The sequence below is a fragment of the Triturus cristatus genome, chromosome 7 (assembly GCF_964204655.1).
Source record: "Triturus cristatus chromosome 7, aTriCri1.1, whole genome shotgun sequence".
Taxonomy (NCBI): Eukaryota; Metazoa; Chordata; class Amphibia; order Caudata; family Salamandridae; genus Triturus; species Triturus cristatus.
In genome coordinates this window covers 299,386,943-299,399,287 of record NC_140590.1, presented here as the reverse complement: position 1 = coordinate 299,399,287, position 12,345 = coordinate 299,386,943, and the positions used below count along the sequence as shown (strand labels likewise).

The following is a 12,345-nucleotide window of genomic DNA, read 5'->3' as shown; positions in this document are numbered from 1 at the left end:
AGTAAGCAAGGCACCAGCACTGCCAGTACTGCAAGCTGCTCCTAGAGGTGCCTAGTACGCTTCACAAACCTTTGGTCACATATGGTACTCCCATAATGCATTGCAGGCAAGACAGTACATTCAAATAGTTATGTCCATATATACAATTAATAGCTTTGAAATGTGAAAAAACAATAATTATATTAATTCCGTATTAGGTTGTACTCTATGTGGAGCTGATAAAGGGAAATTTATTAAAGGTCTAATATAAATGTTAGATGTGTAGGTGCAGTACCGCAAGCTACGCCTAGAGGTCCCGAGTGAGCATCATAAACCTTGAAGATATGGTAAATCCACTGTTTCATGTCCATCAATTGGCTGAAGTATTTTTTCGCTGTTGACACCACATATAGGTGAAGAAGCTGGCCCTTCAGATGTTTCCATACACCCATCAGAATTGAGAGGTGCGGTATAACCGCAACTCGCCTTTGATGCGGCGTCATGACGTAAATGATCTGTAGTTGTACATCCCCACAATGGCCTTCATCACCTACATCTTGCTTGCTGGGATGGTTCTGGGGATACAGCAAAGGTTCTCTCCAGATGTGCTAGGGCTTTGTGCCAGTACAACACTCTTTTGGGTCATTATTGAAGTGTTTGCCCTCCTCTTCAGCTTGTACCTGGTGACTGTGCAAAGTGATCTCACAACATATAACCTTCTTGCCTACAGCAGCTACAAATATGTAGGGATGATACTTTCAGTTCTCAGTGGGCTGATCTTCGGCACTGATGGATATTATGTCACTCTGGCTTGGACCTCCTGTGCCCTCATGTACTTCACAGTACGCTGCTTGAGGATGAAGATTCTCTCCACCATGACAGAAGACGGCCTTGATGCCAGTGAAAGCCACAGCTCCAGAAACCGCCTTCGGATGTACATCACCTTGGCCGCGGCTGCCTTCTAACCCTTAATAATCTACTGGCTGACCTATCACCTTGTTCGATGAGTCAGGCGAGCTGACAGTGGAGAGGCTATGGGAGCCAGACTGGCAGCAGAAATATGTTTTCAGCTTTGCAATATGGCATATGGTGTTCTCGGACAGAAGTGAAAGTGCCATGGGGAAGGTACAGCCATCCCACCCAAGGGGCAGAGGACTCCTCTCAAGATGAACTTAAGGCTTTGAGTGTGGCATCTGGTTCTGGATGTCCTGTTTTTCAACTTGTTTTTCATTCCCCTTGTATTAATATTTCATCCTTGTGCAATAATACAGAAAAATAAAAATAAATGTTAAAAAAAATCCACCCTACCCATAATGCCGTGCATGCGAGACAGTACCACAGTACATTCAATACATACAATTAGTAGCTTTGAAATATGACAAAATAATTATTTTATTAATTCCGAATTAGGTTGTACTCTATATGGAGCTGATGAAGGGAAATTTATAGAAGGTCTAATACAGATGTGTAGGTGCAGTACCGCAAGCTGCACCTAGAGGTTCCTGGTGAGCATCAAACTTTTGGTCACATATAGTACTCCCCTAATGCATTGCATGCAAGACTTGTGGAACTGTCTAGCATGCAATTCCACGAGTGTATTCAAATAGGTATGTCCATATATACAATAAATAGCTTTGAAATGTGACAAAACAAATATTATATTATTTCCGGATTAGGTTGTACTCTATGTGGAGCTGATAAAGGGCAATTTATAAAAGGTTTAATATAAATGTGAGATGTGTAGGTGCAGTACAGTACCGCAAGTTGCTCCTAGAGCTCCCTAGTGAGCAAGGCACCAGCTCTGCATGTCTAGGTGCAGTACCGCAAGCTGTTCCTTGAGATCCCTAGTGATCAAGGCACCAGCACTGCTTGTCTAGATGCAGCACCGCAAGCTGCTCCTAGAGGTCCATAGTGAGCATCATAAACTTTGAAGATATGGTAAATCCACCCTACCCATAATGCATTGCATGCAATGCAGTACCACGAGTACGTTAAAATAGCTCTGTCCATATATACAATTAGTAGCTTTGAAATGTGACAAAAGAATTATATTATTTCCGTATTAGATTAGGTTGTACTCTATGTGGAGCTGATGGGAGAAATTTATAGAAGGTCTAATATAAATGTGAGATGTGGTAGGTGCAGTACCGCAAGCTGCTCCTAGAGATCCCTAGTGAGCAAGGCTCCAGCGGTGCTAGTACCGCAAGCTGCTCCTAGAGGTCCCTAGTAAGCAAGGCACCAGCACTGCCAGTACTGCAAGCTGCTCCTAGAGGTCCCTAGCACTCTTCACAAACTTTTGGTCACATATACTACTCCCATAATGCATTGCAGGCAAGACAGTACCACAAGTATATTCAAATAGGTATGTCCATATATACAATTAATAGCTTTGAAATGTGAAAAAACAATAATTATATTAATTCCAGATTAGGTTGTACTCTATGTGAAGCTGATGAAGGGAAATGTATAAAAGGTGTAATATAATGTGAGATGTGTAGGTGCAGTACCGCAAACTGCGCCTAGTTGTCCCTATTGAGCATGATACATTTTGAAGATATGATAAATCCACCCTACCCATAATGCCTTGCATGCAAGACAGTACCACAGTACATTCAATATTTACAATTAGTAGCTTTGAAATGTGACAAAAGAATTATTGTAATTTCGGATTAGTTTGTACTTTATGTGGAGCTGATGAAGGGAAATTTATAGAAGGTCTAATATAGATGTGTAGGTGCAGTACTGCAAGCTGCGCCTAGAGGTCCCTAATGAACATCAAACCTTTGGTCACATATGGTACTCTCCTAATGCATTGCATACAATACAGTACCACAACTACATTCAAATAGCTGTGTCCATATATACAATTAATAGCTTTGAAATGTGACAAAAAATGTTTTATATTAAATTCCGATTAGGTTGTACTCTAGATTGGGTTGTACTTTATGTTGACCTGATGACGGGCAGCCTAGTGGTCCCTAATGAGCATCAAACGTTTGGTCAAATATGGTACACCCATAATGCATTGCATGCAAGACAGTACCAGAGTACATTCAAATAGCTATGTCCATATATACAATTAATAGCTTTGAAATGTGACAAAACAATTATTCTATTAAAGGGAAATTTACAGAAGGTCTAATATAAATGTGAGATGTGTACGTGCAGTACCGCCAGCTGCGCTTCAAAGTCCCTCGTGAGCATGATAAACTTTGAAGATATGGTAAAACCACCCTACCCATAAAGCATTGCATGCAAGACAGTACCACAGTACATTCACTATATACAGTTAGTAGCTTCGAAATGTGACAAAAGAATCATTATAATAATCCCGGATTAGGTTGTACTCTATGTGGAGCTGATGAAGGGAAATTTATAGAAGGTCTAATATAGATGTGAGATGTGCTAGCGAGTAAAGTAATAACTGCTAACCTTGTTTAGGACCAAGTGAGGGCCCTGTCTGAAGGCCTTTAAGAAAATAGTACATTAAGGTTGTAATGAAAACCTAGGGCATAACAAAATGTCTAATAGTGGTGTCCTCATTGGAGGTTTCAAAAAGAGACATGGAGTTACTAGGGAGGGACTACAAAGCTTAATAACCAATGAAAAGCCACCATTTACAAAGGACAGGAACAGGAGCCAATTAAAATGATGGGATGGAAGTAGACAGAGCTTTATTCACATATCCTGAATACAGCATGTCTCGCAGAGACAGCTCAAGCGCTGCCTATGTGAGACCAAAAATGGGTGGAAACAGACGTCAGCGCGCCTACGAGGCCTTCTTATCGCTCTGATGATGTCAGGTGGAGTTGTGTTCACAGCCATGGCATTATAACATCCTCGTCAGTCAACTTGGGAGAGTTGTAAAGAAAGGTTTCAATGGAATGCTGGTGCATTGGAATATTCCAAATGTGAGGAATACCCAGGTAGGTCATTTATCCACCAGAAAAAAATGTTATTGAAGGTAAGTAACTTGTTCTTTAGGATTCCATGTGATTCCTTAACAGTTGTCCTGTGTTGGCTTCTTGCTCTTTTCACACCGGCTGGTTTGATCACAAGTTTTTCGGTGGCCTCTATGTCTAGAATGGAGTTGTTCACTTCTTTTGTTGCTTTGGGCCTTGCACCTGCCGTCTTTGCCAGTGCTTGGCAGTTCCACTTTTGCCTTGGTTGACTGATTGTTCTTGATTTGGGGTCTATTGATCAATCTGTTCTTGGTTTGTGATCTATTGATCAATCCTCTAGTACTTCAGTATGAAGGCTTGTACTGGTGGTCTTCGGATGCCAGTCAGTGTGCTGCTTTGGCTTCTTGCCTAGCTGTGTTGGATTCTTGGATGCAATACTCTATGTCTCATGGTTGCTGGCCTGGTGGCGAGGATGTTCTTCCAGTGTTTTGGCTTTTGTGTCTTTCCTGACAGATGACATTTCTGTTCCTTTGTCTATGCTTCCCTGTGGGCCTCTGTTTTCCTGTTTGAGAAAAAGGGGCTAAATGGCTTCATTCAGGGGCCCTGACTGCAGCTCTTTGGTCCAGTCTAGCTGGGTTTTGTTGTGTGGAATCCTCTCTCACAGTCCTCCAGAGTAAAATTCTACTTTGGGCCACCCTGTGGTTGTTCCGGCTTCTGCAGGTTGGGTGCCTTTTTTCCTCATTACCCTTTCGTAGTGTGGTTGCCAGCATTCTTCTTGTATAGTGTTCCTCTGCCTCTCGGGCTCCTTGTGGGGTGTTTCCTCTTCTGTGACTTTTTGCTGGTGATTGGAGCTTCTCTTTGATGGTGGTCTTGTCTGATGTAATTGGTTATGCTGAACCACTACCATGGGTGGTGGCCACTTCCGGGACTATGGGGTTGCTTTTGTTTATGGTATGCAGTGTTTTTCTCTTCTCCACCACATCGTGTTGGTTTCTGTTGGCTTGGTTTTCAGCAGACCTTTCCTGGTGCTCAATATATTACGTAGTATGGACTGTGACGAGGAAGGCTAGATCATGCCCCTCCTCTTACATTCTCAGTCTGCTGTCTCCTGGGCTTGACATTGTCGGGCCTGCTTACAGGCTGTTTGTTGATTGCCAGCTGCCCGGGGTCTACGAAGGACACCCGTTAAGAAGGCGGCCTCCTTAGTGCCACAAGAGGCTCAGGAGGCAGCCTCCCAGTGTTTGGGACCCTCAGGGGTCCGGTGTGCCGCGTAACTGCCGGGTAGAGGGGGTGGGGGGTGAGGTACATATACCTCTTCCCGCCCACTGGGCACCTTCTTTGCCTACTACCCCGACGCAGTTTAGCCGCCGACCTCCTGGAGCTGTTGTGCGGTGAGTGTATTTCTCCTCCCCACCCCTTCGGGGGCAAGGCTGCTAGCCCGGCCATTGCTGTGGCTGCGGCTGCTTTGGGGGGACAGGACAACTCCAGGGGGCTTAGGATAGCAGCGCCCTCCCTAGCTGGCCGCTACCCCTGCTGCCGTTAGTTTCTACGCCATCGGGTCCGGGAGCCCTTAGGTGCCGTGAGCGTCTTTTACGCACCACCTCCCCCCCATTCCCCTGCTTAGAATTGAGTTGGGCTTCCGACCGGCCATTGCCGGGGTTTGGGGCTGGCAGGGAGTGGGCAAGGCTCCCGGTGTTTGGCCACCCTCCGTAGGGGCATGTTTTGCGGTGCTGGACTAGGTTTGCTTGTGCGTCGGGATAGGGTGGGCTCATCGGGTGGCCCATTAGTTCCACGCTGTGTCCGCGTGGTCCAAAGACTCGCGGGTGTCAGGTTGCATTGGTGAGCGGCTGAGCGTGGTTAGCCATTACCTTTCTCCAGCATATGCTTGATGTGCGGCCATCCTCGGCACAGCAGGAGCCTTGTTGTGGGTGGCGGCGACGGTTCCCCACGCCCTGGGATGCGCCAGTCCGGGCGGAGTAGCCGGGGGTCGGTTTGGGAACTTGTTTGTCGCGGGGCAAGAGACGAGGCTCTGATGGATTGGCACGGGTTTCCTGCACGAATCCAACCCATTGTCGCGGAGCAGCACGGGTGGGCGGGCGCTGTTTCAAGCACACACAAGTTTGGAGACGGAGGTCTCAGCCTTCGCAGGACTCGCTGACACCACTGCTTTCATGTACAAGAGTGGGACTGGTCGGCGTGTTGGTGAAAGTATACTACATTATATCTAGAAACCCTTATAAAATCAAAAGCTCTTGCCTAACTCGAGACCTAAAAATCAGGATTCGTTTTGATTTTCCACTGGGTAAGGCCATGTGCAAAGTCAAGAGAGAGATGGGTCTAGGCACTAGAAGCAGGGCAAGAGTTCTGATGTCTTGGCATGAGAGATATGCATTGCTGCTCATCATGAAGAACATATGGAAAAGCTAGGTTTACACACCTAACAGCAGTCGGGTACTGCCATATATCACCCCTAACCTCCATCGCAAAATACATCCTTACTGCTACCGAGAAATGTAATATGAAGTGCAGCTATCGGCATGACCGGACTGCACTGAAGGACACTACTACCCCAAAGTACATCATAGGTTGAGGTGTAGGATACAGTTACCTGCCAGCACTACATCGGAGCAGACAGCACCGCAAGGCAACGCAAAAAAAACAAAAAACAATGCAGTCAGGGCAGACACTGAAAATTGTTCAAGAATGAAGCCTTGGGTACGCGGTTCAGGCAGATGAATAACTGCAGACCAGGTGTTAGCACTTTTATACACAAAGTAACATATGGGTCGGCACCAGGGTTCCTTCGAAGGGGCTTTGATGTTTTGGCTTCAGGGCGGGCGGGGAGCTACTGGATTGTGTCGAGAAATCCGGGTCTGACCTCACAGCCACGGGCCTAGATCGGGGCACGTCCGCTGACCGCGTCAGAGCTTGGCCAGCAGCAGAGGAGCTCGGGAAGGCAGAGGCGGGTCCTGTCTTGTTAAAGGTGCTGCATGGTTTCATGCACTTTGACAGGTTTTCTGTGTTCGGTTTATTGGCAACATCTCGATTTCCAGCTCGGCAGATAAGGGGCCTAGTGGAATCGTGATAGTGAGGTTTGAAAGCTGCCATTCTGAACCGTGTTAGATGACCTATAATGTGTATGGGTGATCCTTTTAAAAGATTAACAATCGGCATATAAGACGGTACGCAAGTTTTAAAGCGTGTAGACTGCGGAAATCGAATTCACACACATTGGGGACAGCAGATGGCAGTGCAGGAGTGATTTAGTGCTCTTTGGCTGCTCACAGGCGCCATTTGACCTGGTTCCTCCCAGAGTTTACTAAACAGGAGGTTTATAATGTCATCTATCACCTAACAGCATTCTGCTGACAGGGAAGCCAATTTGCGTATCTTCCCCTCACTCGTGAGCTTTTTCCCAGACCACATCCTAGCACTGGAATTATGTCTTATTCTTTTGGTAATATTTCTTCACCCTGGACTCTCTCTAAAGGGTTTTGCACGTACTGTCTTGAGCGCACGAATAGGCATGGGCTGTATTCAAAGCACACTAAATTCCTCGGGAATTTAATTTAAGCAGTATTGCTTGCTGTTGCAACTGTGGGGGCTGCTCCCTTTCCCATCCGGGGCTGTGTGGAGATGGGCATTCGGGTGTTTTGTGTTTTTAGGTCTCGCCTGAGACAGCGCTTCAGCGTTGCTCTCGCGAGAGCTTTTGTAAATGGGGGATCTGGAAGTGCAAACGAGTGCTTTCAGGCCTCCAAATACAGTGCATGTGCGCCGGGCGCGCGCACCATTTGGCAGCCTGAAAGCACTCGTTTGCTTTCACTTTCGCGGGCCGCACGGCCGCTTTGATGTGATCGCGATCCCCATTTGCCACTCCCTCCCTTATCCCACTTCCTGCTTGTATTTCCATTTCTATAGTTCATCGTTCTCTACTTAACTTCTCGTCGCCAGTTTCTTCCTGAGCACCTTTCCCGTCCCCTGTTCCCCGCATCTCTTCTTTCTTTCATTCGCTCCTCTTTTCTCCTTTCCTTTCTTCTCCCCGCGGCTCTTCCTTCTTTCTTCTTCTCTCATTTCCTTTATTCTCCCGCTTCTCTTTGCCTTCTTTCTCCGCGCATCTCTTCCTTCTCTCCACTTATCTGCAGCTCTCTCTCCCCTTTACATATCTTGGTCATGAAGCTAATATATCGTGTGGGGGAAGGGAGGGCGATGCAGAAGCTGAGCAACGGATACAAAATGTGCTTGCAGGGTCTAGTTTCTCGCCAGCCATTTTCCCAGCCTTCTCCCGACTGAGTGCCAAGCATGAAAGGAAGCCGCCAACTTTAAGAGCAAGTGCAAATAATTGAGATACTTTTAAAAGTTGATAATGTGCTTGCATCATGGAGTGTTTAATGCTGAGTTAGAAAGCCGCTCAGCGTTTGAAGTGCCGGGTTGCTTTATTTCTGAATTGCAAGGTGGTTAACCTCCTGTTGTATCGTAATTGCATAATGTCCTATTGTTTGTTGAATCTCTGCGTGGCATTTTATTAATTGGTAACTCCAGTGCCTGGGACGCCAGTTGATTCCTCGCCTCATAATTTAATTTCAGTGCATCACGTGAAGTGCGGCACATTATCACATCTGTAGATGAAGACGGCAAAATGTTCGCCACGAGAGATGAGATGGCATCGTAAAAAATACAATTTCCTGTTCTCTTGCTGGTGGATAAAAATGCACATTTTGGATGGGAATATGGAGATGTTTCGTTTCCTTTATCGCTGCTGTCAAGAATTCAGTGAATCCACTTATACAGGCCTCTTGCACAATAATGGTGAAGGCAGGTAGTAAACAGTGGAAAAGTAAAAGTATGCTGTAATCTAACATAATGTGTGTGAATACCGGTGCACTCCGAATGGGTGCTAAATTTCCCCTGTAGCTAAAGGTGCGTTTGTCATCAAATAATACATGCAGAGATGTTTTCCTGGCTCCTCTCACTGTAATCCACCTGGTCGTGAATATGGATATATCATATGTGATTGGATAGGGAAAGGCTCGGCACACCGCAACATTTTGTCTATCTCTCTTTCACATAGTGCATGTGCGCCGGGCGCGCGCACCATTTGGCAGCCTGCGTGTACATTTCGTGGGCGCTTTGATGTTCTCAGTGAGCCGCGCGGCCACTGCGAACATCAAAGCGCCCGCGAAATGTACACGCCATTTGCCACCCCCTCCCTTATCCCACTTCCTGCTTGTTATCCACTGGAGAAGGGAAATGTATAAAAGGTGTAATATAATGTGAGATGTGTAGGTGCAGTACCGCAAACTGCGCCTAGTTGTCCCTATTGAGCATGATACATTTTGAAGATATGATAAATCCACCCTACCCATAATGCCTTGCATGCAGGACAGTACCACAGTACATTCAATATTTACAATTAGTAGCTTTGAAATGTGACAAAAGAATTATTGTAATTTCGGATTAGTTTGTACTTTATGTGGAGCTGATGAAGGGAAATTTATAGAAGGTCTAATATAGATGTGTAGGTGCAGTACTGCAAGCTGCGCCTAGAGGTCCCTAATGAACATCAAACCTTTGGTCACATATGGTACTCTCCTAATGCATTGCATACAATACAGTACCACAACTACATTCAAATAGCTGTGTCCATATATACAATTAATAGCTTTGAAATGTGACACAAAATGTTTTATATTAAATTCCGATTAGGTTGTACTCTAGATTGGGTTGTACTCTATGTTGACCTGATGACGGGCAGCCTAGTGGTCCCTAATGAGCATCAAACGTTTGGTCAAATATGGTACACCCATAATGCATTGCATGCAAGACAGTACCAGAGTACATTCAAATAGCTATGTCCATATATACAATTAATAGCTTTGAAATGTGACAAAACAATTATTCTATTAAAGGGAAATTTACAGAAGGTCTAATATAAATGTGAGATGTGTACGTGCAGTACCGCCAGCTGCGCTTCAATGTCCCTCGTGAGCATGATAAACTTTGAAGATATGGTAAAACCACCCTACCCATAAAGCATTGCATGCAAGACAGTACCACAGTACATTCACTATATACAGTTAGTAGCTTCGAAATGTGACAAAAGAATCATTATAATAATCCCGGATTAGGTTGTACTCTATGTGGAGCTGATGAAGGGAAATTTATAGAAGGTCTAATATAGATGTGAGATGTGCTAGCGAGTAAAGTAATAACTGCTAACCTTGTTTAGGACCAAGTGAGGGCCCTGTCTGAAGGCCTTTAAGAAAATAGTACATTAAGGTTGTAATGAAAACCTAGGGCATAACAAAATGTCTAATAGTGGTGTCCTCATTGGAGGTTTCAAAAAGAGACAGGGAGTTACTAGGGAGGGACTACAAAGCTTAATAACCAATGAAAAGCCACCATTTACAAAGGACAGGAACAGGAGCCAATTAAAATGATGGGATGGAAGTAGACAGAGCTTTATTCACATATCCTGAATACAGCATGTCTCGCAGAGACAGCTCAAGCGCTGCCTATGTGAGACCAAAAATGGGTGGAAACAGACGTCAGCGCGCCTACGAGGCCTTCTTATCGCTCTGATGATGTCAGGTGGAGTTGTGTTCACAGCCATGGCATTATAACATCCTCGTCAACTTGGGAGAGTTGTAAAGAAAGGTTTCAATGGAATGCTGGTGCATTGGAATATTCCAAATGTGAGGAATACCCAGGTAGGTCATTTATCCACCAGAAAAAAATGTTATTGAAGGTAAGTAACTTGTTCTTTAGGATTCCATGTGATTCCTTAACAGTTGTCCTGTGTTGGCTTCTTGCTCTTTTCACACCGGCTGGTTTGATCACAAGTTTTTCGGTGGCCTCTCTGTCTAGAATGGAGTTGTTCACTTCTTTTGTTGCTTTGGGCCTTGCACCTGCCGTCTTTGCCAGTGCTTGGCAGTTCCACTTTTGCTTTGGTGACTGATTGTTCTTGATTTGGGATCTATGGATCAATCTGTTCTTGGTTTGTGATCTATTGATCAATCCTCTAGTACTTCAGTATGAAGGCTTGTACTGGTGGTCTTCGGATGCCAGTCAGTGTGCTGCTTTGGCTTCTTGCCTAGCTGTGTTGGATTCTTGGATGCAATACTCTATGTCTCATGGTTGCTGGCCTGGTGGCGAGGATGTTCTTCCAGTGTTTTGGCTTTTGTGTCTTTCCTGACAGATGACATTTCTGTTCCTTTGTCTATGCTTCCCTGTGGGCCTCTGTTTTCCTGTTTGAGAAAAAGGGGCTAAATGGCTTCATTCAGGGGCCCTGACTGCAGCTCTTTGGTCCAGTCTAGCTGGGTTTTGTTGTGTGGAATCCTCTCTCACAGTCCTCCAGAGTAAAATTCTACTTTGGGCCACCCTGTGGTTGTTCCGGCTTCTGCAGGTTGGGTGCCTTTTTTCCTCATTACCCTTTCGTAGTGTGGTTGCCAGCATTCTTCTTGTATAGTGTTCCTCTGCCTCTCGGGCTCCTTGTGGGGTGTTTCCTCTTCTGTGACTTTTTGCTGGTGATTGGAGCTTCTCTTTGATGGTGGTCTTGTCTGATGTAATTGGTTATGCTGAACCACTACCATGGGTGGTGGCCACTTCCGGGACTATGGGGTTGCTTTTGTTTATGGTATGCAGTGTTTTTCTCTTCTCCACCACATCGTGTTGGTTTCTGTTGGCTTGGTTTTCAGCAGACCTTTCCTGGTGCTCAATATATTACGTAGTATGGACTGTGACGAGGAAGGCTAGATCATGCCCCTCCTCTTACATTCTCAGTCTGCTGTCTCCTGGGCTTGACATTGTCGGGCCTGCTTACAGGCTGTTTGTTGATTGCCAGCTGCCCGGGGTCTACGAAGGACACCCGTTAAGAAGGCGGCCTCCTTAGTGCCACAAGAGGCTCAGGAGGCAGCCTCCCAGTGTTTGGGACCCTCAGGGGTCCGGTGTGCCGCGTAACTGCCGGGTAGAGGGGGTGGGGGGTGAGGTACATATACCTCTTCCCGCCCACTGGGCACCTTCTTTGCCTACTACCCCGACGCAGTTTAGCCGCCGACCTCCTGGAGCTGTTGTGCGGTGAGTGTATTTCTCCTCCCCACCCCTTCGGGGGCAAGGCTGCTAGCCCGGCCATTGCTGTGGCTGCGGCTGCTTTGGGGGGACAGGACAACTCCAGGGGGCTTAGGATAGCAGCGCCCTCCCTAGCTGGCCGCTACCCCTGCTGCCGTTAGTTTCTACGCCATCGGGTCCGGGAGCCCTTAGGTGCCGTGAGCGTCTTTTACGCACCACCTCCCCCCCATTCCCCTGCTTAGAATTGAGTTGGGCTTCCGACCGGCCATTGCCGGGGTTTGGGGCTGGCAGGGAGTGGGCAAGGCTCCCGGTGTTTGGCCACCCTCCGTAGGGGCATGTTTTGCGGTGCTGGACTAGGTTTGCTTGTGCGTCGGGATAGGGTGGGCTCATCGGGTGGCCC

The 12,345-nt window shown here is 46.4% G+C and overlaps 1 protein-coding gene and 1 pseudogene across 1 annotated transcript in view; both read left to right on the top strand.

The window, feature by feature from the left end:
• LOC146809490 (dickkopf-related protein 3-like) overlaps positions 1 to 12,345 on the top strand; it is a 1,194,695-nt gene that overhangs the window by 647,486 nt on the left and 534,864 nt on the right. The window lies entirely within an intron of this gene.
• LOC146809492 (protein YIF1A pseudogene) lies at positions 337 to 1,006 on the top strand (annotated as a pseudogene).